We start from the raw sequence: 27957 nt of genomic DNA on the forward strand, positions 1-27957 counted from the left end.
TCCGGCCACCTCGCACTGAAGACCTTTCAGGTTGCCCTGGAGCCTGGAACAAGACAGGTCTGTGGATGATCACAGTACCTGGCCCACGACCAGGCATCTGCGGTCTGTCCCTTTGAAACTGTAAAAACATACTCCCCAAGACAGTGGCTGGTATTTCTCCACTTCAGGCTACACGAGCTTGAACTGAATCAGTAGGGGAATGCTCTGTTTGTCCGGAGGTCATGGGGCTTTGAGAAGAGAGCCTGAACTGTGGCAGGAGAAGTCCCTAGGTCCAGATCCCGCTGCTGGCTCAGTGACATTGAACAAGCCAGCATGACCGTCCTGAGATATTTATGTGCCTTACGGAGGGGCTTGGTGCCTTCTGTATGTGAAACCTCGCTTTAATGTTTGAATACAGTCAGACATCAAGAACAGCAGTTGCTGTACTCACGATTACTTGTGTCCACTCAATGGCATTGAACTAAGTAAGGTCAGGGCAACATAGCATGCCTGGCTGTCCTAAGCTCTGCCCTAAATTCCCCTCTGGGGTCTCCGTTGCTCTCCCCTGCCTCTGCCTTGTCCTGCATGCCCCTTCCCTCTGCTGGCTGCACTTGATGCTTTCATGAAGGGCCTGCTGATTTTTGTCACCTTGATAAATAAGATCACTCAGGTCTCCAAATGAATTGCAACCAGCTCAGCTGGCCCATCCAAGCTGCTCTGAGGTGTAGATGCTGCCACTCAGCGCTCTGACTTCTTCCCTCGAGGCTCAATGCAAGAACAATAAAGAGAGTCGGATTGGTGGGCATAGAGACTTACAGATGGCTTTGGTATTGATAGTAATAATGATAAAAGCCTAATGGATGAGTGTATCCATTAGAATATCTGCTATGTACGTAGGTACCCTCCCTACATTTCATTTATGCCTCGTGATCCTTTGGGACTCTACTTGCTAATTAAATATTGGCTAAGCATGGCATTAATTCCTCCACCTTTTTTATGCATCATTCATTGTTTCGGGATTCTGTAGAAGCCCTCCCCCACCCCCGTCTCAGAGATATTTAGTGATTTGGAATCAGCAAGGGGGCCACAAAAAGAACGTGTCCGATTATCTGGTAACTACAGCTGTCCACCTTTTAACATTGAATCACATTTTATTTGACAAGTAGTCAAAATTTTATAAATAACAATATGCACTTTGTTGTGGGAGGGCTCAGCGAACTGTTCAATGGCTCTCACCTCCGAGTCTCTCTGTGTCCTTCAGCAGCACAGTCAGGCTTAGCATCAGGTGCTGTAGAGAAGGGTAGCTAAGACAGAGGACCCCTTGTGTGAAAACACCAAGGCCTGTCTGGACCTGGATTCCTCACTAATAGTACAAAGAAAATGTTTCTAACATGGATATGCTTATGTATTCCAGATGTGTGTGTGTGTGTGTGTGTGTGTGTGTGTGTGTGTGTGTGTGTGTGTGTGTGTGTGTGTGTGTTGAATTCTACTGTAGATGGATGACCTGCTTGGGACACATGGCTATTAGTACTAAAACCAGGGTAGCCCCAGGCAAATTAGGATGGTTTATCACTTTAGTGGAGGGATGGGGTTGCACTTCTGTCGTTATTCTGGAAAGCAGTGTTCTTTTTGATTAATGGTTTAGGGATTAGAGTCAGATATGGTTCAAAGCCCTGGTTCACTACATGCTATGAGACACTGGGCAAGTCACACTTTATACTTCAGTTTATCTGTCGATAGAATAGTGACGGTAATTGTGCTGTATGTAATTATTACAGAGATTAAATGGCACCCCTATTGTAAAGCTCTTGGTGCACAGAGGGGTCACACTCAGTGATAGCCACTGTATGATTATCTTAGAGAGAGCAGTAGCCTTATCCCTAGGGGCTCTCTGTGTTGAGTCTTAGTTTCCAAGGACGTCTTGGTATCAGTCTTTGGTGCAGAGTGTTGCTTCCAAGGTTCCAGGGTCACTTCCTGGAGGCAGTTTGCTGACTAGCTAGAGCTTGGGGGTGGGGCAAGGTTATCCCAGGACCAACATCTACTCTGTAGAGTTACATCATGCACTCTGAGTACCACCAGTGATGAACAGTCATAAAGTTAAAGCACATCCTGGGGTGTCAGCAGGCAGAAAACTTGCATCTCACTGAAACCCTTCCTTGAAGACATATCACAGAGAAGATGGGAGGGAAGTGTTATGATGGCCAGAAAATAAAAGAGCTAGTTCTCCAAAGGCATAGCAGGCAACCATTGTCATCTGATGGCCATGTTGTTTATAGAGAATAGTGTTGATTATATACACATACACACTTCCATATACTTCATGCACACCGCTGCACGCATACTTCCAGCCATCCGCCAGAAGACACAGTGTAGGGCTTGCTTCTCCAATGGCCTGCCTTACTTCTGATCTCCATCAGATGATGCCAACATTACTGACCTCCTCTAAATCTCTCCCAGTGCCTATTTCTGTCTCAGTCCTGTTCCATGCCTGACTTTTCTTCCCTTTGCTTTGAGGAGTGGAGACCCTGCTTTGCAGGATAACAAATAGAACTGTCAAACCCATCAGTGCTGCCGCCTGCAAAGATAAATGGGGCGACACATGGAGCAACCTCTGTGGATCCCAGGGCCCCAGCAGGAGCTGACATTGTGACAGATGGGGGGACAAGTGGCGCTGACACAATCAGGTCGCGTGAATGTCGGGAGGGGGTGAGGGTGGTGTCTTTCCTCTACTGGCTCCCTCTCTCCCTCTGCCATGGACATGCTATGTTTCTGGGATCATAAAAGATAGCAGGCAGGTCTTTGCTCTTCCCAAGGCCTTGAGCATCCTCTGTGACAGAAGCACAGGGCAAGAAAACAGGTTCCCTTTGGGGTATCCTGTGTTCTTAGGAGTGACAGCTGAGTTACCTTGCAGAGAAAGCTCTTCTCAGGCAAAGGTCCAAGGCCAAGTTTGCCTTTAACCCTTTGCTGCATCATTTCCCATCATTCTTCAGCCTTGTCCTACTTGTTCGTATGCTGCATTAGACTTTTCAGGGCTCATAGGATCTCTGCTTTTACCAGATACCCCTCCATGCTCCTGTCAATCAATGCGTGCTGTAGATCTTTCTATTATTATATCAAAAAGCACCCCACTGTGTCCCCTTTAAAGTGGGGCTCCATAGGACTTTCTCTTGACAGCTCCCTAACCCTCTTTGCTGAGCAAGGTAGAAATGAGCCCATTCCCTAGGAGAAGCTTCACAGGGCATTGACTTCCCCAGTGGAGAATGGCCCATAGGATTGGCAGCTCCACTCTGACAGCACCCAAATGCTTGGTTTTATTTAGAGATGTGTTCTGAGTGGTACTTGTTCTCTTTCAGTTTTCCCTTTCATCAAGCCTTTGGACAAAGGTGTAGTTTGCGGCCAGCACTTTCCTTTGCTCTCTACCTTCAATGGCTTAACATCGAGAATGGCTGCCTGGGATGCCAGTCAGTTCTATTCACAGAACATGTGGTAGGGACCCAGTTTCCAGGAGGTAACACACTGACGGCTATTAGTTGGAGGAGGTAGAGGGGTGACAGCATAGGTAAACATGTGGCTGACTGCATTTGGAAGCTCATAGCTCAGTTGAGAAGAGCGATTGCATATGAGTAACCTTAATACAAGGTCATCCCGGAGAAATGGTCAAGGAGGCACCATGAGAAAAGGAAGAGGGAAGGCATCTCCGACAGTTACTTTTCCGTTGCTGCAATAAAATATCCAGGCAAACAGCAACTTAGAGAATAAAGGGAGAGGGGCCACTATGTCAGAGAAGACAGGGCAACAGGTAGGGGTAGGAAGCTGGAGAGAGAGAGAGAGAGAAACACATACACACAGAGAGACAGAGATACAGAGAGACAGAAAGAAACAGAGACAGAGACAGACATACAGAGAGAGAGAGAGAGAGAGAGAGAGAGGGAGAGAGAGACAGAGAGAGACAGTGAGAGACAGAGACACATAGAGAAATGCATGCACACAGAGAGACAGAGAGAGACAGAGACAGAGAGACAGAGAAAAACAGAGACAGACAGACAGACAGACACACACACAGAGAGAAAGACAGACAGACAGACAGAAAGAATACTTGGCACTCGGATAGGACAAAGTTAGACATATTCTTAGGATCTTAAATTTTGGCTTTGGGAAAAATGATAACATGGTCCTTTACCTCACATTAAATCTCATTACGGGATTCTTGGCACTGTTAGGCATTGTCCTTGGTGACAAGTGAGGAGACACCCATCTAACCACACAGCTTTCCATGATTTCTGGGCACTGTAGATACCTTCAGTCTTAGGACTCCAGAGACAGAGGCAACTGGACCTCTGTGAGTTGGTGGGCAGCCTGTTCTACATAGCAAGTTCCAGGTGAGCCAGGACTACATCGTAAGACTTCTGCAGAAACAGAACAAACAAACAAAAACCCAGACAGACAAACCAGTGACCCCCCCCCAAAAAAAAACACCGAACAACTGAGGGTGATGGGCAACAAGGGAAGAATGGATAGAAGGGAGGAGCCAATATTGAATGTCTGTGAGGAGCACAAATGAATTATGTACCAGTACTTAACCTCTTTTAGCCTCAGTTTCTCTACTTTGCATAGGAATAATGTATTATGCTTGTCCTAAAGTGAGACTAATGATCCTTTGCTCCTAAGGCTATTGTGAGCCTCGTTAGAGAAAATATATGTAAAGTGTTTGCCACATTAAACCATTATCCTCCCGCCTTCCAGCCCATTGTAACAGGCGGCTCTCTAATGGCAGCTGTATGAAAGACCACGTGCTTGTCTACAGGAATGAAGCTGCTGAGGGATGCTTAAAGTCTAGATGATGGGGGGACTTAACAAGATCAATACCACTTTTGGAAAAGATTATATGCTATACTAGGCAGCAAGCAGACCATTGAAACTGGATGTGGAAAGCATTCGTGGAGTCTATTAGAGATGGTTAAACATATCAACACAGAGGAAAATAAATAGTGAATTATACGCAGGCAGCCCTTAGCACTTCTTCTTGTCTCTCCCTCCCTTCCTCCCCACCTCTTCCCATTTTCTGGATGAGGTAAGTAAAACTGATGTAATAACTCTTTGGAGAAAACTTGATAAAAACTGTGCCAATGTAGGCCGTTTATAGTCTGTGAAATTTCTGGATTGGAATAGGAAGAGACTCCTCGTTTTACAACAGGCCGTGGGTGAATTCTCCTAGATTCCTAAACTTGCAGCCTTTCCACAAATAACCTAAGCCTTTTGGCTAGCTTTTAAAGGTTACTGGTGAGCAGTTCGGTGCACCAAAGCGGTGATTCTGTGATCTCTGGTGACTTGAAATAATTAGATTATTTTGTGTAATGAATAAATGAGAAGTTAAGTCTCTGGCACGGATCAATGTGGTAACATGATTTATTTCTTGTAAAGGTGAATGTTCTGGAGTGTAGACCTCACAAATCATTGCTTTAATTCCCCCCTTTCTCACTTATAATGTATTTTGGGTCATTCTGTGAGAGAGGCTTCCCAGTAGTGTGAGAGGAACATATGGGCTTTAGGATCAGCCAAATCTTGATTCAGCTTTTGCTAGGTGTGTGACCTTGGGCAAATCACTTGACAGCCCATATTCTGATTGCTTGGTAGCAGTAATAACATTTTCTTTTATGGGATGTACAGAAATTACTGCAGTGAAGCACAGGACCCAGCTCAGCTCCTAGTTTGCACACATAAGTAAACAGAAGGCTACTTCTCTCTGAACCCACCATATTATTTTAAAATGATGAATGTTTGTAGCAAGGATAAGCAGACAGCATATTCGTTAGTTCTGGTGTTACTCACTTGTTAGGTTAAAAAATAAAACTGCCCGATAAAGTCTTTAATGAAAATGTTTATAGGGCCTGCGTTTTGAAATGTCATGAAACCTAGATATTATTATGGAAATCTATATAAGTACTGGTTTTCTGAACACTAATGACCTAATTTTAGGGCAAACCTTTAGCTCTGAATCAACCAATACTGGACTGTAGAAAGTTTAGCCAGCATCTTGATTGCAGAATCGACTTCGCATTTTGTTCTGTTGTGTTGTTATGTACAGTGGGTGTTCTAAAGCCCTTAGATTCAGTGCAGAGATGAAAAATATCAATATCCTGGTGGAGTTTGCTTGCTGAAGAATGCTGGGTCCAGTTGGTGACAGAAGCAGATCTTCTTGGTTTGGGGTACGAGGACATTTTCCCAGTCCAGACGATCTAGACTAACTCTTCGGGGGTGGTGTGGGAGTGCACGCTCAGCTCCTGATGGAACATCACAGCATTGAAATTCCCTTTACGATTTGTTCTGAGCCTCAGATCTGTGAATCATTTACCTGCTGAATTGAGCAAATTGAAAGTGATCACATTTAGGGACGGCTGGTGGAGGCTGTTGCTTCCTCCTCTTTAATAACATCCTGAAAGCTAACGGGTTTCCCTGATGTTCCTCAAATCCATCCTGCCTACCTCTGCACAAATGAGCTCAGGTGGAGGTCGGATTTATTGATGTTTAAATGAGTATATTTGGCTCGCCGTAGCATCTATCTAAATGAGCACTACTTTGGCGCATTGAAACTTAATGTTCACTGTGGGTCCAGGTGAGAGGGAAGGTTGTGGCATTTCAGCGAGGAAGAGGACAGATGAAGCTAATGTTTCCTAAGTCAAAAGTAGTTGTTAATGGAATTAATGACTTGGTTACATTATAAAGGGTTACTTAATTTATTATTAATTAATTAATTAATTTACTTCCCAAATGATGCCCTCCTTCCAAGTCCCCCCTCACAGAATTTTCCCCCCCAGAGCCCTTCTTACCCTTTGAGAGGGTTCCTCCCTGGTAACCCCAATCCTAGGGCATCAAGTGTCTACAGGATGAGGTTCATCCTCTCCCACTGAGGCCAGAAAAGGCAGCCCTCAGCTACATAAGTGCTAGGGGCCTCAGACCAGCTCACGTATGCTCTTTGGTTGGTGGCTCAGTCTCTGGGAGCTCCCAAGGTCCAGGTGAGTTGAAGAGAAGGTTATATTCCTGTCAGCATGGTGACTTAGTCAGTGTTCTACTGCAGTGAAGAGACAGCATGACTGCAGCAAGTCTTATAAAGGAAAACATTTAATTGGGGCTGGCTTACAGGTTCAGAGATTAACTCCATTATTGTCATGGTGAGAAGCATGTTGGCATGCAGGGAGACATGGTTCTGGAGAACTAGCTAAGAGTTCTACAACTGAATCAGCAGAAAGAGGAAGAGGCACTGGGCCTGACTTGAGCTTATGAAACCTCAAAACCCATCCCCAGTGACACGTTTTCTCCAATGAGGTCACACCAACTCCAACAAAGCCATACATCCAGATACTTTCAAACGATGCCACTCCCTGTGGCCATATTGGGGCCATTTCATTCAAAGTCACACACGTGGGAAACTTCAGGAACGTTCTACTGAGACCAGAAACGTAAAACAATAGGTCAGAAAAAAAATGCTCGTACAACCAGAGCCTGGTAAACATAAGCAGAACTCGTTTGGGCTCTGGGGAGCCAGGTTGAGGATTCCTGAGCTGAAATCATGGGATCATGAAATCACGGAACCTCAAGTGTGCTTGGGTTTGATTGGCTATGTAGAACTTCTTCCTTGGCCTTTGCCACCTCCAAACACGGTCCCACTTCTCTCATACTGTTTTTGTCAAAAGATTTTGAACAGAGTTGTCCAGACCTCCAACCTCCATGTGTCTACCACCTGGTCTCTTATTGAGCTGTTCATATCAAAGCTACGATGTGTTCAGTTGACTGGACTTGAGTTTGCAAAGATTACCGATATCTGTGTTGACAAATCCAGTGGTCAGTGCTTATCTTGTTTGTACTCACAACAGCTTGGGGGTAATGGCAGCTGCTTCCTTCCCCATGAAACAGTCACTTCACAGCTTCGCTACATGTGTCTTTTCATTTCTTCTCTGACCTCGCTGATCCTACCTCTATTGAGACAGAATCTTCCTTGGTTGGTTTTTTTCTCTTCTTAGTGTTTACTTCTACAGAACTGAGTCTTTGTTGTTATTGTGTTTCCCCCCTCCAAACTCTCCCTAATCTATTTAAAGTCCACATGCTTGCACATATCTTCTATACCAAGCTACCTGATTTTATATCTTTAACCTTACTCCTCCCTTTCAGTTCTAGATTTATAAATCCAATTTTCTGTTTGACATTGATATTTGTGGCCACTTCAAATTGAGTACAGAAGGTTCTGGTGATGCTCATGTCCCACTGTACTCTATCATCCCAGTATGTACAACCACCACCACTCGTGACATTTATCATTCTACTATGTATCAGCATACCACTATATGGTATGTCTCTGTAGCAACTGCCCTATCTTGTACCATTGTATCTACCACTCAGCAGTGTACTATTGTATCCATTACCCTACTGTGTGTCATAATAGCTATCACCTTATTATGTGTCCTCATAGCCACCACCCTACTGTGCACAACTACATCCTTTACCTGTATGGTATCATTGCTCTACCATGTACCGTATCCACTACCATATGGTGCCATCATACCTACATCCTATTAATGTACCATTATGGTCCTTTGTCATGTCTTTCATTATCTTCCATCCTGACTAGCGCTGCCATCTTCTTCTTGACTTTTTTTTCTTTTGGTTTGACCTCTCTCTATATTATAGTTTGTTGTGCCCACAGTAACTTCCTTACTCAAAACCTCTCAAACTTTTACACTGCTCGCAGTATGAAGTCCAAACTGTTTATGTTTTTAACCACAGCTCTCTTTCCATTCCACAATCCAGTCCTGTCATTCTTCTTTCCATCTCTTGAATGTATCACTTTCTAAGTTTCAAAGACTTCATATGTGCTGTCCCCTCAGCCTGGGCTGGTAACTTCACCTCTAAATTAATGTTAATCCAGTAATGTCATATTTACCAGCAAATCCTTCTAATTTAAGCTTTATAATATAGTTTACTATGTCCGTGTCTATGGCTAGGACCAGTACTCTGAGCGTTTTCTGTGAATTAAGAGATTATGTTTGCATATTCATCTGTACACACAGGAACTACATACTTCATCTGAATGCTCTCTCTCCCTTCACATGTGGAAGTCCCACTTTTACAAGGCCTTTGTTTATGTATCACTCTGCAAAGATGCTTTTTTTTTTGATCCCCTACAAATGCAAGTGTTAATCTCATTCTCATTCCTCCTTATGTGACTTTTATAGCCTTAATTATGTTTTCTTTTCCCTTTGCCAGCTTGTGTTTGGTCTGTGTGGACCCTGTATTGTGTTGCTCTTTTCACTGCTCTACTCGCTGACCACACAGAACACCTTATCTTCATTATTATTGCCATTGTTATTGAGTCCGTGAAGGGGTGAATGACTCTTCCATGGAGCGTAGAATGAATGAAGAAAGGAGAATAATATATGGAGACACTACGTGAGTCACAGGGGTGGGGTATGGGTGCATCTGATCCATGTCATTGGGTGATGCACTAATTTTTCTAAAGCAACAGTAATGAGAATTAACGAAAAAAGGCAAGAAAGAACTTCAGGAGAAGATCAGTTACTCATACATATTTAGCTGATCATAACCTACATTCCAACAGAACTCATATCTACAATGTACATTCTTAGTAAGAGAAATGTATATATAAAAGATTAGAGGTAAAAGTCAGGATAAAGGAGTGTGCAGTACAGCATTCTTGGAAGGAGATTTGGGAGTAAATGAGTGATATACGGCTTCAGAAAGCCAGGTTGGGGCGCTACTTGCTAAGTACAGAGTATAGATGGGAACCAGTGAGGCTGGGAAGCACTAAGAAATTTTGTGCACAAGTAGTTTAGGGATTACCCAGACGAATAAAAACCTTCACATGTAATAGATGTTCAACTTGTAGTTCAAGATCTTTGCTTTTATACCTTCAACTCACACCAAGGGAAGTTGCAAGAATGTCCTTTCCTATGTTACTGAGCCCTTGGACACTGACCTGCTATGTTAGACAAGGTTAGTATATATTGCCTAGTGGCAATTACAACAAGGAATCTGGATATTCAATTTATAAGATTTAAATAATTGTTCAGGGATTTAAAAAATGTGCATATTGGCATACCATGACTTTATGTAACTGTTAGATATCAACTATTTCCTTATTACTAGAGTAATTTTGCATTTAATATTTTGTATTTTATAGGCTTTTGTAATTTCTATCAAATCATTCTTGGCCCAAGGGAGGTTAGCTTTTTGGCAATGTGACACAAGCTACAATCAACTGGGAAGAGAATACCTCAATTGAAAAAAATGTCTTCATCAGATTGGGCATTTTCTTGAATATTGATCGATGTGGGAGAACACTGTGGTGGTGCCACCCCTGGACAAGAGTGTGGATCCTGAAGTGTGGTTCGAATACGAACGATCCTCATAGACTCATATAACTGAATACTTAGTCACCAGGCAGTTGCACTTTTTGAAAGTATTAGAAGAATTAAAAGGTGTGACCATATCTTACCAAAAGCAATCTACAGATTCAATGCAATTCCCATCAAAATTCCAACTCAATTCTTCACAGAGATAGAAAGAGCAATTCTCAAATTCATTTGGAACAACAAAAAACCTAGGATAGCAAAAAACTATTCTCAACAATATCAGAATTTCTGGGGGAATCACCATCCTTGACCTCAAGCTCTACTATACTAGACAAAAAATCTCATGGTATTGGTACAGAGACAGACAGGTAGATCAATGGAATAGAATCAAAGACACAGAATTAAACCCACACATCTATGGTCACCTGATCTTTGACAAAGAAGCCAAAACCATTCAGTGGAGAAAAGACAGCATAATCAACAAATGGTGCTGGCTTAAGTTGTGGTGGGCATGTAGAAGAATGCAAATTGACCCATTTTTATCTCCTTGTACAAAGCTTAAGTCCAAGTGGATCAAGGACCTCCACATAAAACCTGATACACTGAATCTATTAGAAGAGAAAGTGGGAAAGAGCCTTGAATACATTGGCACAGGGGAAAATTTCCTGAACATAACAACAATGACTTATGTTCTAAGATCAAGAATTGACAAATGGGACCTCATAAATTTGCAAAGCTTCTGTAAGGCAAAGGACACTGTCATTAGGACAAAATAGCAACTAACAGATTGAGAAAAGATCTTTACAAATCCTACATCCGATACATAGCTAAAATCCAATATCTACAAAGAACTCAAGAAGTTAGACTCCAGAGAATCAAATAATGCTTTTTAAAAATGGGGTACAGAGCTAAACAAAGAATTCTCAACTGAAGAATATTGAGTGGCCACGAAACACCTAAAGAAATGTTCAACATCCTTAGTCATAAGAGAAACGCAAACCAAAACAACCCTGAGATTCCACCTCACACCGGTCAGAATGGCTGAGATAAAAAACTCAGGTGACAGCAGATGCTGTCGAGGATGTGGAGAAAGAATAACACTTCTCCATTGTTGGTGGGATTACAACCTGGTAAAACCACTCTGGAAATAAGTCTGGAGGTTTCTCAGAAAATTGGACACAGTACTACCTGAGGACCCAGCTATACCACTCCTGGGCATATACCCAAAAGATGCTCTAACATGTAACAAAGACACATGCTCCACTATGTTCATAGCAGCCTTATTTATAATAGCCAGAAGCTGGCAAGAACCCAGATGCCCCTCAACAAAGGAATTGATGCAGAAAATATGGTACATTTGCACAATGGGGTACTATTCAGCTATTAAAAACAATGACTCCATGAAATTCATAGTCAAATGGTTGGAGCTGGAAAATATCATCCCAAGTGAGGTAACCCAGTCACGAAAGAACACACAAGGTATGTACTCACTGCTAAGTGGATATTAGACAAAATGCTCAAAATACCCAGGATACACCTCACAGACCATATAAAGCTCAAGAAGAAGAAGAAGACCAAAATGTGGATGCTTCAGTCCTTCTTAGAAGGAGAAACAAAAGATGTACAGAGGGTCAGGAAATTGAACAGAGGTATATAGCTGTAGGGGATGGGAAAGTCCCAGATGCCAGGAAAACAAGAGGCTCCCAGGAACCAATAATAATGGTGATAACATTAGCTGAAATACCCAGTAAGGGGAGAGAGAACCTGTAGAGATATTATTGAGAGGTTAGGCAAGGCCCTTGGTTGGGGAATGGGGCCACCAATCCATATTAAAAATATTAACCCAGAATTGCTCCTGTCTAAAACAATATAGGGACAAATAGTGGAGCAGAGACTGAAGGAAAGCCCAACCAGAGATTGCCCCACTTAGGGATCCATCACATCTGCAAACACCAAACTCAGACACTATTGCTGATGCTAAGAAGTGCTTGTTGACAGGAGCTCGATATAGCTATCTTCTGAGATTCTCTGCCAGAGCCTGACCAATATAGATGTGGACGTTTGCTGCCAACCATCGGATTAAGCATGGGGACCCCAATGAAGGAGTTAAGGGAAAGACTGAAGGAGCTGATGGGGTTTGCAACACCATAGGAAGAACAATAATATCAACCAACCAGACCCCATCAGAGCTCCCAGGGACTAAACCACCAACCGAAGAGTACACATGGAGGGACCCATGGCTTCAGCTTCATATGTAGCAGAGGAAGGCCTCATCTAGCATCAGTGGGAGGGGAGGCCCCTGGGTCCGTAAAGGCTTGATGTCCCAGCATAGAGGAATGCTAGGGAGGTGGGGCAGAAGTGGGTGAATGGGGGATCATCCTTACAGAAGCAGGGTGGGGAAATGGGATAAGGGTTTTCAGAGGGAAAACTGAGAAGGGGGAATAATATTTGAAATGTAAATAAATAAAATAACCAATAAAAAATTAAGAAGAAGAGGTATGGCCATGATTTGCCTTGTCCAACTTTGATGTGGCAGTTTTTTAAAAAATCTTATTATATTTTATTTTGTCATGTTTGGGTGTTATCTTTCAGAAGCCTGATGTTTTTCTAATGAGACACCGAGAGTGGATCTAGTTGTGAGAGAAGATGGGGATAAACTAAAAGAAGCAGAGGGAGGAGAAACTGTAATCAGGATATCTTTTATGAGAAAAGACTATATTTTCAGTGAAAGGTGGAGAAGCATGACATTGTTAGAGACAGTGTACCAGTGGGCATGGGCTTTGAGGTGCCAAGGCCAGAGACTCTCTCTTTCTCTGCCTACAGATCCGAGTGTAGCTCTCAGCTTCTACTCTACCATCTGACCTCACGCTATCATGTTCTCTGTTATGATCGTGTGCTAATCCTCTGAAACTATAAGCAAGCCCCTCAACTAAACGTTTTCTTTTATAATAGTTGCCATGGTCACGGTGTCTCTTCACAGCAATAAAACAGTGACTGAGACAGAAGTTAGTACCAGGTGAGGGGCTTTGCCCTGAGGTCACCACTCCCTTCTCTCCATAGCATTAGGCTTTTAAAAAAAATTATCTTCTTGAGTACTGGAACTTCTGTCCTCTACATTACACTTCCTGGTGTGCCTTTTCTGCTCAAAGTATACATTTTAAAATTATTTTTGTCTAGCTTTCTCCTTTTTATTATAGATTGATATGAGTGACCACTAACAACCACACGGCACAGTCAATACTGCCTCTGTCTTGAAATCTTCTCTGCCAATGCCATGAATCCAAACTCTTCAAGAGTTAGCTTCATGCAGTGTTTTTTGAATTAGGGCAGAAAACAGACACATTCTTTGTCAAAATATCACAAGATCAGTCACAAGGTCACTTACTAATATTCTTCCTCTTAGAAACGTCTTGAGCTGGGCCTCTATATTTCTAATCACTGTCAGCATGGTCTCCTGTACATCTACTAGGATTGCCCATTTCCAGCTCTGCCTGAAGCATCCAATAGTTTTTCTGGTTCAAAACCCCGATGTCTTCCATATTGCTCTAACAAACCGCGTGGTCCGGCCTATCACAGCAACATCCTACTCCCTGGTACCAACTTAATGCATGGCGTGTATAAGAAAGCAAGATGAGCAATCTAAGAGCCATTGAGTCAATAAGCAGCATTCTTCTGTAGTCTCTGCTTTACCACCTGCCTCTGGCTTCCTGCCGTGAGCTCCTATATTGCCTCCCCTCAAGGACAATTATAATCAGGGCATGTAAGCCAAACAAACGCTTTCCTTGATCAGTTTTCTCCTCGTCTTGATTTTATTCAAGCACAGAAACATAACTAAAACAGGACCCCTTAATATGTACACATAAGCAACGTTCCACGGGCTTAGCAATATTGTTGGGTGTCCTAGCCTTGTTTTCAGTAATGTAGAGGTAGAAGTGCTTATGTGACACAGAACTGTAGGCAAAATTGTTTTGCAACCTACTTTTCATAAGGGTTCAACCTCTCCTCTAGCCCACTACCCAGCAGAGGTAGTGGAAGAGAAAAGTTATTAGGATGTGGGGGAAGTGGACCTGTTTAGCAATAATTCTTTGGGGCAAGCTTGATCTTTTTTCTCAGTAGTTAAGTCCCATAGCAAACACCAAATACAACTCAGCAGCTGCAGACCAGTCCTCTAGGCAGGCAGACACCACACATGAACCAGCAGCTACAGTCCAGTCCTCTCAGCAGGCAGACACTAGGCAGGAACCGGCAGCTACAGTTCAATCCTAAACAAACTGCTAGGATGGTCAATTGGCCTGAGGTGAGGCCACAGAAACAGCATGCTGCCACAGGAACCCCATGAGCAGTTCTTGGGAGAGCTTCTCTCAATGACAGTGTTACAAGTGGAGCTCAACAATGCTGTGTAAGGTGAACCAATACATGTGTGTCATTAGCGAAGAATAGCAAGGTGGAGCAAACCAAACCAGTGCTCACAGCTCATCTCCCACTGCCTGTAGGATCATGTTTATACTCTTTCATCACATGTCCTTTCATGTGTTTGCTATAGGAAAACATCATTTCACTTGTGTCTGCTTCAGGAAAACACTCTTTCACCTGTCTGCTTTAGCAAGACATCCTTTTCACCCGTGTGCCCCAGCCAAACATCATTTGACATAACCAACTTTCCAAAGAAACTCTAAGTGTCCACTCCACAGACCTGTTTTGCAGACATTTTGTTGCACCCTTTTCTTTATGCCAACCATCTTTATCTTTGTGAATAGTTTTGTCCTCAGGAGGACTGAGCTGGGTTAAAAGAGGAACGAGACTGCAGTAGCAATGATTCTGCCTCAGATGTCATGAGGCCAGATGTAAAGACTTGTAAGTTCCTGGAGAGTTGCCCTCCAACCTTAGAAAGCTACTAAGTGGTAGCTGAGTGGGGCCACCTTTCGTCGGACTCTCTACACAGGGCAGCACCTGCTCAGACGCTCAGCCAACCTACATATTAGCACCTCCTTTTTTCATATAACTCCCTAGTTTCCCTTTCTTATCTTCTCCACTCAAAGGGGTAGGTTAAGTTGTGCACGCTGATGGCTCCCAGCTGTAGTCTAGCGATTACTCGGTGTCTTAAGACCTCTTGGGGGATCATGAGATACAGCCATTTCCAAAACCACACTTGGGTGTCAGTTCTTTTTAAACATCCCTGTCTCCTATGCCATGCACAAGAGTTTCCTGGGGGCTGCCTGCTAGTAGACAAATATGTAAATGTGATTAATATCATCTTCACTTAAAGTACTTTTGCTTTAAAAATATACCTTAAAAAGTAAACAAAACAAAACCAAAAACAATCTAAAACAGCCAGGTGTTTGCATGCCTTTAATCCCAGAATTTAGGGGGCAGAGGCAGGAGGATCTCTGTGAGTTCAAGGCCAGCCTGGTCTATAAAGTGAGTCCAAGACAGCCAGGGGTGTTACACAGAGAAACCCTGTCTTGAAACCCCTACCTAAAGTTAATACGTGGTAGGTTATTACAATTATGTTCAAGTAAAATCTGTTTAAAATATTTATTATTTAGAATCATGGCTATGATTAATTCTTATTTACATTTCCATTCCTGTAACAAACACCAAGGCAACTTATAAAATAAAGCATTTAATTGGGCTTATAGTTTCAACAGGTTAAAGCCCATAATGGTGGGCCAAAGGCATGGAGGCAGCCAAGACTTTGGAAGAGAGCCACTTCTTGATCTGTAACAGGCAGACTGGGAGTTAGAGACAGATAGAGATAGAGACAGAGATAAAGATAATATTCTGTGAATGGCATTCATTTTCTGAAACCCCAGAGTCCACCCCTAGTAACAAATACACAAGAGACCATTACCACTTAACTGCTAGATACCAGTGGTCATCTTTCTTGGGTGTGGGAGTAGTTAGAAACATGAAAGACAGGGTGGCAGACTAGTAAGAGAGTCGTATCAGACTATTCCCTGCCTACCTGAGCCTTGACTCCTCAATTTTATATTTAATATGTAGCAATTGATTTAATAAAAATTGGGTATTGAAACTGGTGAGTGAATGGGGAAATCAATGCACTGGGACATCAGCTTAGAACTTAGGTTTTACAAAACAAAGCCAGTTAAGTTGGCACACAGTTAAAATCCCCCTTCTGGAAGGGTGGAGACAGGCAGATTTCTAGGGTTCACTGGCCATTCAGCCTCATCTAGTTGGTATGTTCCTGGCCAATGCAAGACCCTGTCTCAATAAACACAGGATACAGCACCTGAAGAACAGCTCTGGAAGCTCAGCATGCGTGCCTTTCTAGCAGTGTCCTTTGGACAGTGAAGAAGACTTCACTTCGTCTCTCTTGGATAAACCAACATTAGCAAAAGATAACTTTCCTCAAGATGCGTTATTTGCTTTAAGGTTTCTGCAGAAACTTCCATGGTGGATGGTCAACTGCTCTGGTCTTTTACAAATAGAAATGGTCAAGTTTGCAAATTGAAAAAGAAAATCTACAGCATGAAATCAGCTAGCTCAACGATATTTCCTAGATTTATTCTGTTTTAGACTCCAACTGAACAATTTCAATCAAGGGAACTTGGAAGACCTATCAGTGTCTCTTTCCTAGTAGAAAGATAATATTCAAACACGATAATATTAACGTGAGAGGGCTGAGAGATATTGCACAATGTGTGCAAGCTAGGAAACTGTTTCATTACTCTAAATGGTCCATGACTTTGGAAAAATGAATGTTCTATTCCTCTAGTCATTTGTCTGCAACTTCTATTCTGGTTGGTAAAGTCTTAAACGTTAAAGCTCTGTATGCCTACGTCTTGGAGTTTTGTGTAGTTAGTTCCCCAATTTTTCTGAGGAATATGTCGCAGTAACAAGTGATCCCCAAATCTCTGCTAGCTAATGTCACCACTGCTGATTCGTGTTTGCTACCCCGACTCTACCGAACTGGACTGCTGGTGTGTCTGTGAAGTGTTTGTGAGTGGATCGAGCTGCTGCTGCTAACCTGTAAACTCCACTGTGATTCTCAGACAACACAGATAGGAGGTGCTCCAAAGAACCTTTCTAAACAGGTCCGCTTCCCCCATATCCTTTCTTTCCCACTACCTCTGGTGGGGAGCTAAAAGGGAGATTAGAGCGTTTAAGAACCATCATTAAAAATAGGGAAAGGAGCCACCGCCATGTCCGTGCATCGGCAATGGATGGTCGTTTGGAACTGCTCCAGTTTCTTGATCGAGAGGAATAAGCAGACTGCAGCACGGAACCCAATAAACTGAAGGCCTGAGACTCCTTCCCCTACAACGGGCTAATTCACCACAAGACCATGGGAGTGGAGCTGGTGGCTGATGGTAAAGGGGTCGTGGTGGTTATGAAATGCAGATCTGGTCAGCATAAAACCCGCCACTTCTTACGTGAGGACCACCATCAACAAGAATGCTGGGGCTACCCTCAGCAGCTTCAGGCACGTGATCCGAAAGAACGAGTACCGCCCTGATCTGCGTATGGCAGCCATCTGCAGGGCCAGAGCCAGTGCCATCCTTCGAAGTCAGAAGCCTGTGGTGTGCCTTACCAAGAGCTCCCGAGCCCCACACCCCAGAAGCAGTAAAAAGTCCATTGACTTGTTCAACCAAAAAGAAAAATAAGGTTTGAAAAAATTAAAGTTAAACTTATTATTATTACTCCAAAAATAAAACAAGGTGTGGGCTTAGAGAAATGGCTCAATCAGTAAAGTGATTTCTAGGTAAGCAAGAAGACTTGAGTTTGAGTCTCTACAACTCACAGAAAACATCAGGTCTAGCAGCCTGCATGTGTGCTCCTGGGAAGTGGAGACAGTGAATTTCTGAAGCTCGATCGATGGCTGCCAATCTGGCAGAATTGGTGAGGCTCAGTGTTCAGTGAGAGAGAATGTTTCAAAATCCAAGGTGGGGAGCGAATGAGAAAGGCACGATGCTTACCTCTGGTTTCTGTGCACACTCCACCTCTCCCCGCAAATAAGTTATGGTGGAAGGAACAGATATCCGTGGTCACTGTTTATCTGAGATGCGGTTGGAATTTACAATGGCCGTGGCACAGATAGAATGTGGCAGGAGTCGCTTTGGTTCACATTCAGTTGGACAAAGCAAGTCACACGGAGGCCAGTCGGGTCAAGGAAGTAGAGAATACGCCCCTTTCATGGGGTTTCTGTAAGGGTCCTGGCCTGGCGCCTATGTCTCTTAGAGAAGAATATTATATAAGAATTGAGAATTAGCATGATCTCTCACACTGCTTGCGAAATTGAGTAAGAAGGCTTTCCTTACACACTTCATTTTACTTTGTGATACCTGAGGAGGAAAGAGGACCCTCCTTGATTTTATAAATGTTAAAAACATGTTTGTAATCTTCTACGACAGCCTGGGTCGTTTCTCAGCATCAGAGTTGTTTTGTTTTCCTGACGTAGATTAAGGAAAATGAAAGAACCTACCTCTACCGAAGAGAAGCAAACATCTACACGGGAACGATTTTCTCGTCCCTGACACCTCATAACGGAGATCAAGAGTGACTAGGAGGTCTGGCTAATATGCACTTTCCCTTTCATCTCCAAGAGTCTTCTCTGTGAGCCTCCACCTATCATGTTTCTGAGCTGAGGAAACAAGAGTAGATAATGCTTTGCCATCAGACTCTGGGCAAAAACGTTTGAGCAAATGGCCCAGGAATGCAGACTGTACTCACGACCCCTTCCCAAGCTCTTCTTCTGTTACCTGAATTTAGGTCATCAATGCCTTGCATCTGGACTACTCCAATAGTCCCCTAATTGAGTTCCATGTCTCTATCTTTATACCCTGATAGTATGTTCTCCATATGAGGACTCTTTCTGAAGAGTAAATTAAATCCTCTTACCATTCTGTAAACACTATCCTCTGTTCTTTAGCTTTTGCCTGATAATTCTTCTTTGTAAGAATGGATTTGAGTATAAACACACACACACACACGCGTGCACACACACACACACACACACACACACACACGCACACAGCACATATTTTAATGTCTTAAACAGCTCAATGGCTGGCCCACTTCCAAACCTCCACATGGCTAACACTCTCCCCTCTGATATTCATGAGTTATCACTTACTAAAACCTATATTCCATCCTGGCTGCCCAGGACCCAGATCTGTAGTCCTCTTGGGCTGAGTTCCCAGCACCTACTGGATGGCTATGTTCTCTGTCCAGCACCTCTCAGGCATGGCATTTATTCCTTTCTTGGCACAGCAGCTCTTTCTCTTCCTGTTCCTTTCTCAGTTCCTTCCATGGGGAATTCTCTCTCTGTCTCCCTGCCCAAACATTGGCTGCTGGCAACTTTATTTACCAATCAAAACCAACTGGAGGAAGAATCTCTTAGTGTCTTACATGTAGACGTGAGGATTCTCATGCAACTTTGGGGACAAAATCCACAACACACACACACACACACACACACACACACACACACACACACACCTCTCAATAAATGGCAGTGAATGAACATCGTCTTGGTGAAACTGCGAGTCAAGATCTACTTGACTTCCTAGATCTGGTTGCTGCCTGCCAGTTTCATCCGCCATATTTAGCCACCCAACTCCACCCCTTTATCACTACCTGTATCTTGTGTTATTGCTTTGCCAAACTACGTTCAGCTTTCCAATTGGTTTCCCATTCCTCAGCTTGGTTGTATCCATCTGTGGAATGGTTTTCAATATTCAGCCACTGGGGTTCTCTGTGGTGAATGAAGTTGTATTTCAGATGTCACACACTCTGTTAATAAGTTATCCTGCTCATCCATTAGCACCAGACCATTTTTTTCCTCCATCTTTATTAACTTGGGTATTTCTTATTTACATTTCAATTGTTATTCCCTTTCCCGGTTTCCCCACCAACATCCCCCAACTCCTCCCCCTCCTCTTCTCTATGGGTGTTCCTTCCCCCCCCTATGGCGTCCTCCCCAACAATCACGTTCACTGGGGTTCAGTCTTGGCAGGACCAAGGGCTTCCCCTTCTATTAGCGCCACACCATTTTGACCTCTATATTGCTGTCTTTCTTTTTTTTCTGGTATTTTTTTTGCTAGATAAAATTAAAGTTTGTCTGAAATATCTCTAGATGGTCCATAGAGTCGAGGAGTAGAGGCTCAATACAATTTTTTGAATGAATTAATTCATAATAAGGAAAAATATTGGACTATAGGAAAAAAATTGACTAAAATGGAGATTATGGTTAAGTGAAGTCCACACTGAGATTTGAGGACCCGAGAATTGGATGAAAGTAACAGAGAATACAAAGTTCCACATCTTGTAATGTGAGGGAGTTGACATTTTCTTGGGCAAGAAGTAGTTTTTATATATATTTAAGAAAAGCTACTCACCACAAAAGAAGGTCTGAGTTAAAAGGACTTAAGCATGGACTTCCTGACACGGTAAATAGACCTTTTGTAGCTGCACCCCTGAGAGTCCTAAGCTTAGAGATGACACCGTGTCCTCGGGGTCAGCCATCTTGCCTTCAGCCAGGTAAGTATGCAATGATAAGATTAAACAAGTAATTCTATTTGCCTGCTGTTCTGTGTCACTGTTTAGTTAGATAAATTAAATTTTTATCCACGCCTCTCAGCATGGTTAATATATGCTTCAGGTGCCTAGGACCGTATTCCAGGCAGGAAGGAGTGAAGCCATTCCCTAGGAATGACATGTTTATTAACCTCACTGAGTAAGGCAAGCCTCGCACCTGTGATGCTGGTGGGAACTAGGCAGGCAATAGCAAGAAGAACATGGCAAACAAGCACACCTCTCCTTTCTTCTGTGATGCAGCGCCACTGCACCTGGCGGAGCAGAGTTCAAGTGCTTGGTTCTGTCACTCGGAAGCTTTGGTACCTGAGACATCCTATTGTTACTCAAGCTTGGTTTCCTTGTTTTCCTCAGCGACGTCCATGGAGGACGTCTTAATTCTGTGCATTGCACTTCATCTGCTTAATTTGTTATTCATTTTTTATTATATATATTATATAGTAACAAAGAATATATAACCTTATATAATTATATATTTATAATATATTATATCTTATATGTAAAGATATATATTCATATATAATACATATAAGAATATATAATTTATATATGTAAATTTAAGTATATATGTATATACTCTTAATTACTGTTCTATTGTTATAAAGAGATACTATGACCAAGGTAACTCTTATTTAAAAAACTATTTAATTGGGGGGGGTAGTGGTTTGAATGAAAATGGTCACCATAGGCTCACAAGGAGTGGCATTATTGAAATAATTAGGATGTGTGGCCTTGTTGTAGTAGATGTGGCCTTATTGAGGGAAGTGTGTCAGTGGGGGTGGTCTTTGAGGGTTCAGGAGTTCAAGCCAAGGTCAGTGGTTTTATATCTTCCTGCTGCCTGCAGTTGTAGCTCTCTCTAGCACCATGCATGCTACCTACATGCAACAATGTTTCCTGTCATGATGATAATGGACTAAACCTCTTAACTGTAAACGAACCCCAATTAAATGTTTTCCTTATAAGAGTTTCCATGGTCATGGTGCCTCTTCACATTAATAAAACCCTAATTAAAACAGGGCTTGCTTATGGTTTTAGAGTTAGACTTTATATTTATAGTTAGGAAGTGGAGAGGGATGGTGCTGGAACAGTAGATGAGAGCTTTATATCTTGGTCTTCAGGCTGAGTGAGAGAAACTGGGCCTGGCATGGGCTTTTGATATCTCAAAGCATACTTCCCCCAACAAGGCCACACCCACAAATCCTTCTCAAACAGTTCTACGCCCTGGCAACTATGCATTAAAATATAAGAATCTATGGGGGGACATTTTCACTCAAACCACCACAAACATGACATTTACTGTTTTAGTTTTTTGAAGCATTCAATTCAGTGTCATTAATGGCAGCCACCATGTATCTGCATCCATCGACTCAAATAAAGAAGGCTTAATTACCTTCTGTCACAGAAATGTAAGGAATCGGAGGCTCTGGGAAAGAAGGAATGGCGATTACTTCTAGATTCACTACACACATCAGTTGCTAAATATATTACAGCTGTTATTGTTATTTTCCACTTAGGCCAGAGGGCAGATCTTACTAGACCTGTAGGAAGGGAAAGAAGAGGACAAAAGTTCCAGACACATCAGCAGAGAGATCTGAATGAGCCAGTGAAGGAGGAGGGGCAGGCATGGTCTCAACAGGCTGCGTTGTTCAGTGCCAGGTAGATGGGGGTGCAGCCTTGGTCTCAGTCGTCAGCTCCCAGGTCTCACCCATCGCACCCATAGCCTCAGGGGGAAGGAAATGAGTTTAACCTGTCTTCAGACATGTTTGTATCGATCCTGTCAGCTTCTTTCTGCTTGCTGACAGGAGACAGATGACTCAAAACGCAGCTGGGCATAGCACATTATGTCCCCGTCTCGGGGCTCCTAAATCACTTCAAACTTTTAAATTTCCTAATCAATATTTTATCTGGAGATCAAGGCAGCGAACAGGCTAGCTTCTCTCAGAGATATGTGCTCACACCCCAGGACTCAAAGGCCAGCTGGAACTGCAGACAGTGTTCACCCCGAGGCTACTCATTTAGTTCGGTCAAGACTAGGAGGCCCACAGGAATCACGTGGTCCCAGGGAAGCGCTCCATTCAGGTCTCCGGCTAAATCGGTTCCTGCCATAGAGGCTTGGGCTGTCCACACACCTGTCATCAGAGCTTCTTCTTCCTAGGGGATTCCTTCGTCCCCACTGACATGCGCAGTAATGACTAACGATGAACTAGTATTGACTAAATTCTAGGAGGGAAGTTGGGTTGTTTGGAAGGGACTGAGAGTAGAAGAATTGAGTGGGAAGGGGATTCTAAAACAGACCAGACAAAGACAGTGCTTCACAATCAAAATCTGGCACCATGGGCTTAACGTTTTACCCTCTTGGGAAAATGACACTATGTCTGAGCATTTCAGAGAGCTGTCAGGGTCTTTTCGTTTGGACATGAAACCTGACTCTGGCTTCTACCCAGTGGTCTTTGCTGAGATCCCAGGTACCTAAGAGCCGTGCTATTTGTGCAGAGTGCTCTCAAGGACCACAGAGTTTTCTCTTCTTCTGAACATGGGGCTGATTATGCACTGCAGGAAGCAGTGAGAAGAACTGTCAGATAGAGCAGCAGGGATCTTGGGACACACACTGTAGTAATGGTTTTAGCTGTCAGAGTTTCTATAGCTTGCTTTCCCAAGGAAACACACCCAGAATTCTGAATCAGCATTTTCTCAGTCTTCTTAGACTGGTAGATAATTTTAGATATTTTCTGACAGAAAGAGGATTGGATATTTTCACTGGAAAAAAAAAACGGAAGTGTTACAAAAACAGAAGTTATCATAATGTTTTCTTATTCTTTCCTGTCATTCTTCTCTACTAGGGGTGCTCTCTTTGGTCAGAGTTACCACTCTGGAGAATGGGGACTTGCCTGAGACTACTACTCTGTCAGAAGGCCTCAACTCTGGGTAATCATCTCCCCATGCCAAGGTTACACACTGTATTTATCTTCAAGCTACTCTGTGTTCCTCATGCCTGCATGTGTTTCCAAACTGCCTGGGTGTTTGTTAAAACACACACTTAGAGATTCTCATCAGTAGGTCTTGGTGGGTCCTGACAACTCAGGTCTAGCAAGTGTCCTAATCCCATGGCTAGTTCCGCTGCTCTCTCCTGTGGATGGAGCCTGGTCCCGGTGGCCAAGGCTGGCTGTCAGACTATTGCCTCTTTGAATTCTGGGCAGTAGCAAGGAAAACATGTGGCAAAGCTGGTGTCACTGGCTCACTTGATGTCACCACTCCAAAGAGGCAATCACACTTAGGATTTTAGAGCGTTTCCTCTGTGTTAGTGCCCAGCATTGCTCTGTAATGGCGATATCACTGGCTTCCCACTAGACTCCAAGCCTCATGGGTGCAGAGGCGACAACTGTTTTGTCTTTACAGTTCCAATTCAAATGTATAGACATGTGATAGGGATTTTTAATATTTAGTTTTTATATCAGTGTTTTTATGTATTTATATCTTATATACACGCACATTATATTTTATATTTTTACAGCCATCAAATAAACTACATTCAAATGCAGTTTGGTAAAACTCTAGCCTAATTTCTTGTCACTTCGGTATTTACTTAGGGAACTAAAATTCAGTTATTTTAAATCCATATTTCTTCTTGGGACCACGTCCTCTCTCACATCCTCTTCCCCTTTATTATCTCCAAGCAGAGCAATGAGCAGAAAAAAGCTTATCTATGGTATCATAGCCCCAATGCCAGGGAGGAGAATTCTGCTTGCTTCTTGTACTGGTTTTGGCCCTGGCTGGGCCCTGGTGAGCAGTAGTGACTTCATGTACTTTGAGTCCTAATTCTCAGTTGTGTTGGCTGCTAAGTATCAATGGCTGGTGTGGTTTACGACATAGGTCACCTCCTGTGACACTGCCAAATGCCTGGCTACTTTAAGTCCTAGTTTATATTCTCGAAAGCATTCATGCCTTCTATTAATCACCTTTCTTCTGGTTGTGACCAAATACCTCACAGGAAGCAGCTTACGGGAGGGAGGGGTTATTTTTGCTCACAACTTCAGAGGGGATGCAGTCCATCGTGGTGGGGAAAGCGTGGGCAGGAGGTGAATTGCCTTCTTAGCCAGGAAGCACAGATAAGGGAGTGAGGTCCCATCTCCCAAGGGTTTCATGACCTTCCAAAACATCACCACCAGCTGGGACATTAAACTACCATGTGTCCTGACTCAGTAGAGGCACTGCTCTGGAATTTCCACAATGCAGTGTGTGTGTGCGTGTGCGTGTGTGTGTCACTGGAGAACTTACCTCTTTTAGTGGACTAAGGCAGCTACGGAGAGAGAAGGTCCTTTCTCCTCTCTTGGCATCCTGCAAGGCAACCTTGTGGTATTGTGAATGGAGTGGTCCTCTCAGGACTCCCACCCCCCCCTCTGCAGCATCCCTGAGCTTCCCTGCAGCAGCAGTCCTCCCACTCCCATTTAGCTACCTTGCTTGCTCCCTGGAGCTCAGAAAGACATTCGTTTTCTCAAGTGCCTGGTGCCTGCCCAGGAAATGCCAGGATCTAGATTACCATTTTTTCTGTGAATTTAAAAAATTAGACTTGAATGTCAAACACATTTTGTCTCAGAAAACTTCATTTCTTATTTCCCCTCCCCGCTGAAGCCATGGTCTAAGGGTGGTGGGCAGGTGTACAAGCAGGTTATAAAATTCTCAGGAATGAAAATTCCGTTTTAACTACTTGAAATATAATATTTTTGCAATTTATCTTCCATTCTTCTGGATATGTTATATTTGCAACATAAATTAAAACATTTCCCTCTGCCAAGGGACAATGTTCATTAAATTGAAAAATATTTATCAATTTACATTTTCAAATGAAGAGGAAAATCTAGCTTTTTTTTTCTAAAAGAAAGGATTCTTATTTTTTAATGGTGTGTGTGTGTGTGTGTGTGTGTGTGTATGCATGTGCGTGCGCATGCGTGTTTGTGCTTTGTGAGGAAGCCAGAGGTCAACCTTGGACACTATTCCCCAGGATACCATCCACCTTGTTCTAGATTTCTCAGTGACCAGGAACTCACTGATTTGGCTATGATGTCTGGTCATTGAGCCCTAGGGGTTCACCTGGCTCAGCCTGCCCAGAGCTGAGATTGCAGACACATGCCACAATGTCTGGCTTTTTACGTGAGTTCTAATAAAACAAATTCAGGTTCTCATGCTTTATCAAGAACTTTGCCATATGAACTGTCTCCCAGCATAGAATTCTTCTTTGCTGAGAGAGACTGAGCTGATCTATAGCAAGAAATGTCGAGAAAGACAGCAAGATATTAGGAAGGAAGTATCCTTACATCTCCTCCTTCCCTACTCTTCTCTTCTTCTCTGCCAATCTCTAATCTTTCTCCCTTCCTCAGGGATTATTACTAGAGTTTTCATTTCTTTATTTCATAAACTAGCCAGACATGATAAGCCCCCCAGAGTCTGGAGTCTGACAGGGATGGTCCGAGAGCCTCTACTTGGACCTGACTTTCATAGCCCATTATGTTCTGCCTGTGCTCTCCTGTTGAGAAGATTAAGCACCAGCCCAGTGAAAGCCATTGTCCTGTTGGGTCCTTATTCATAACATGCATGGCTCCTGCAAGGACTAGATAATAAGCAACTATCAGGCTAGAATCTAGTCTATCATATTTCAAGAGTTCTGGTCAAAGATAATGAAGATATTGGACCCAAGCCTCAAAATAGAGTCTTTCAGAGGCAAAGGGGCAAGTGGAAATGCTAGGGCAGGTCAAGGGCATCTGAGCCTGCCTGCCTGCCTCTCCTGGAAGCTGCCTGGAGTAGGGAGTGTTCGCTGGGAAGGTGGGAGCACATGTAAGGAAGGGAAGGAGGGTGCTGGTTCTGAGCACACTTGTAAGTAGGTCGAGTAGACCCGACAGTGGGGTTTCAAGTCACCACATCAGCATCAGGACAGGGGAGGAAGGATGGATAGAGACGTAGACCTCATCTCTTTTGAAATGAGAACTTGTGCTGTGAATGGGAGGGAAGGGAGAGGAGGGAGCATGGCAGAGGCCCAAAGAGCATGGGGATGCTCAAGCTTCCAGGCCAGAAAAGGAAATATATATATATAATCAGAGGAGCCAAGGAAGGTGCTGTGTATCTTGGCAATCACAATCAAGTCAGTATTGGGCTCTCCTTACCTTCGTGTTACTCTATTGTGCATGGTGTTTATAGTCACTGCCCCTGTGGCAATCGCTCTGCTAAGGACTAGTCCATATTCCACGTGAAATCCCTAAGGTCTCTGTGGAAGGTGCAGAGCTTTCTTAGAGCCCAGATCAGAAAACAAATTTAGGCAGTGAAACTGACATTCTCAAAGCCTGTGTCATATTTTCACTAGGATTGGAGCCAGGCTTCTGGCCTTATGTTAAGTATTATATTGTCCTAAGGGACTATGGAAGTATAAAGTGTTAAGATCTCCCAGGAGTATATAGAGGTGCTAAGTGTCAAGCTCTATTCTGAATTAGAATCTGCATGTTAATTATAGCAACATGCACATGTGCACGCACACACACACATACACATACATACATACATAGATACACACACAGGCACATGCACACAGGCACTCACACACACACACATAGGCGTGCACACACACACACACACGTGCGTTTGCACGCGTGTGTGCACGCATGTGTGGTCATTGTGAAACTCTGCCGTAAGTCACACATCACACATGTCCATCTCAGTTCATCACTGGGCCTGGTATCTGCTCTGCCCTTGGCACTTGGCTTTTTCTCTCTACCCCATCCTCTTGTGAGGGGACTTGGGCATTCTTTGACTCATCTTGCAGATACTCTGCTCTGTGATTACAAAAGAAATGCACTTAGAAGTCTTGATTAGTGTTGCATGGCTTGACGTTCTAGCACTTGATGTCTTTCAAAGGAAAGGTTTATTAGGGGAACATTGCTATGAGGAACAAGACTGTCTTCCTCAGTGACACTCTGTCCCTGAAGATCTGGCTCTGAGCTCTGTATCTGTTGCTCCCCAACTGTGCCTGTGATTGGATTCAGATAACCTTGCTATTGTCGCTGTCACCGCTGTC

The 27957-nt window shown here is 43.3% G+C and overlaps 1 pseudogene; it reads left to right on the top strand.

Annotated features, from left to right (window-relative positions):
* Window positions 1-17506: 17506 nt before the first annotated feature.
* On the top strand, window positions 17507-17968 carry LOC116911649 (annotated as a pseudogene).
* The last annotated feature ends 9989 nt before the right edge of the window (window positions 17969-27957 follow it).

Source organism: Rattus rattus, chromosome 10 (assembly GCF_011064425.1).
Source record: "Rattus rattus isolate New Zealand chromosome 10, Rrattus_CSIRO_v1, whole genome shotgun sequence".
Taxonomy (NCBI): domain Eukaryota; kingdom Metazoa; phylum Chordata; class Mammalia; order Rodentia; family Muridae; genus Rattus; species Rattus rattus.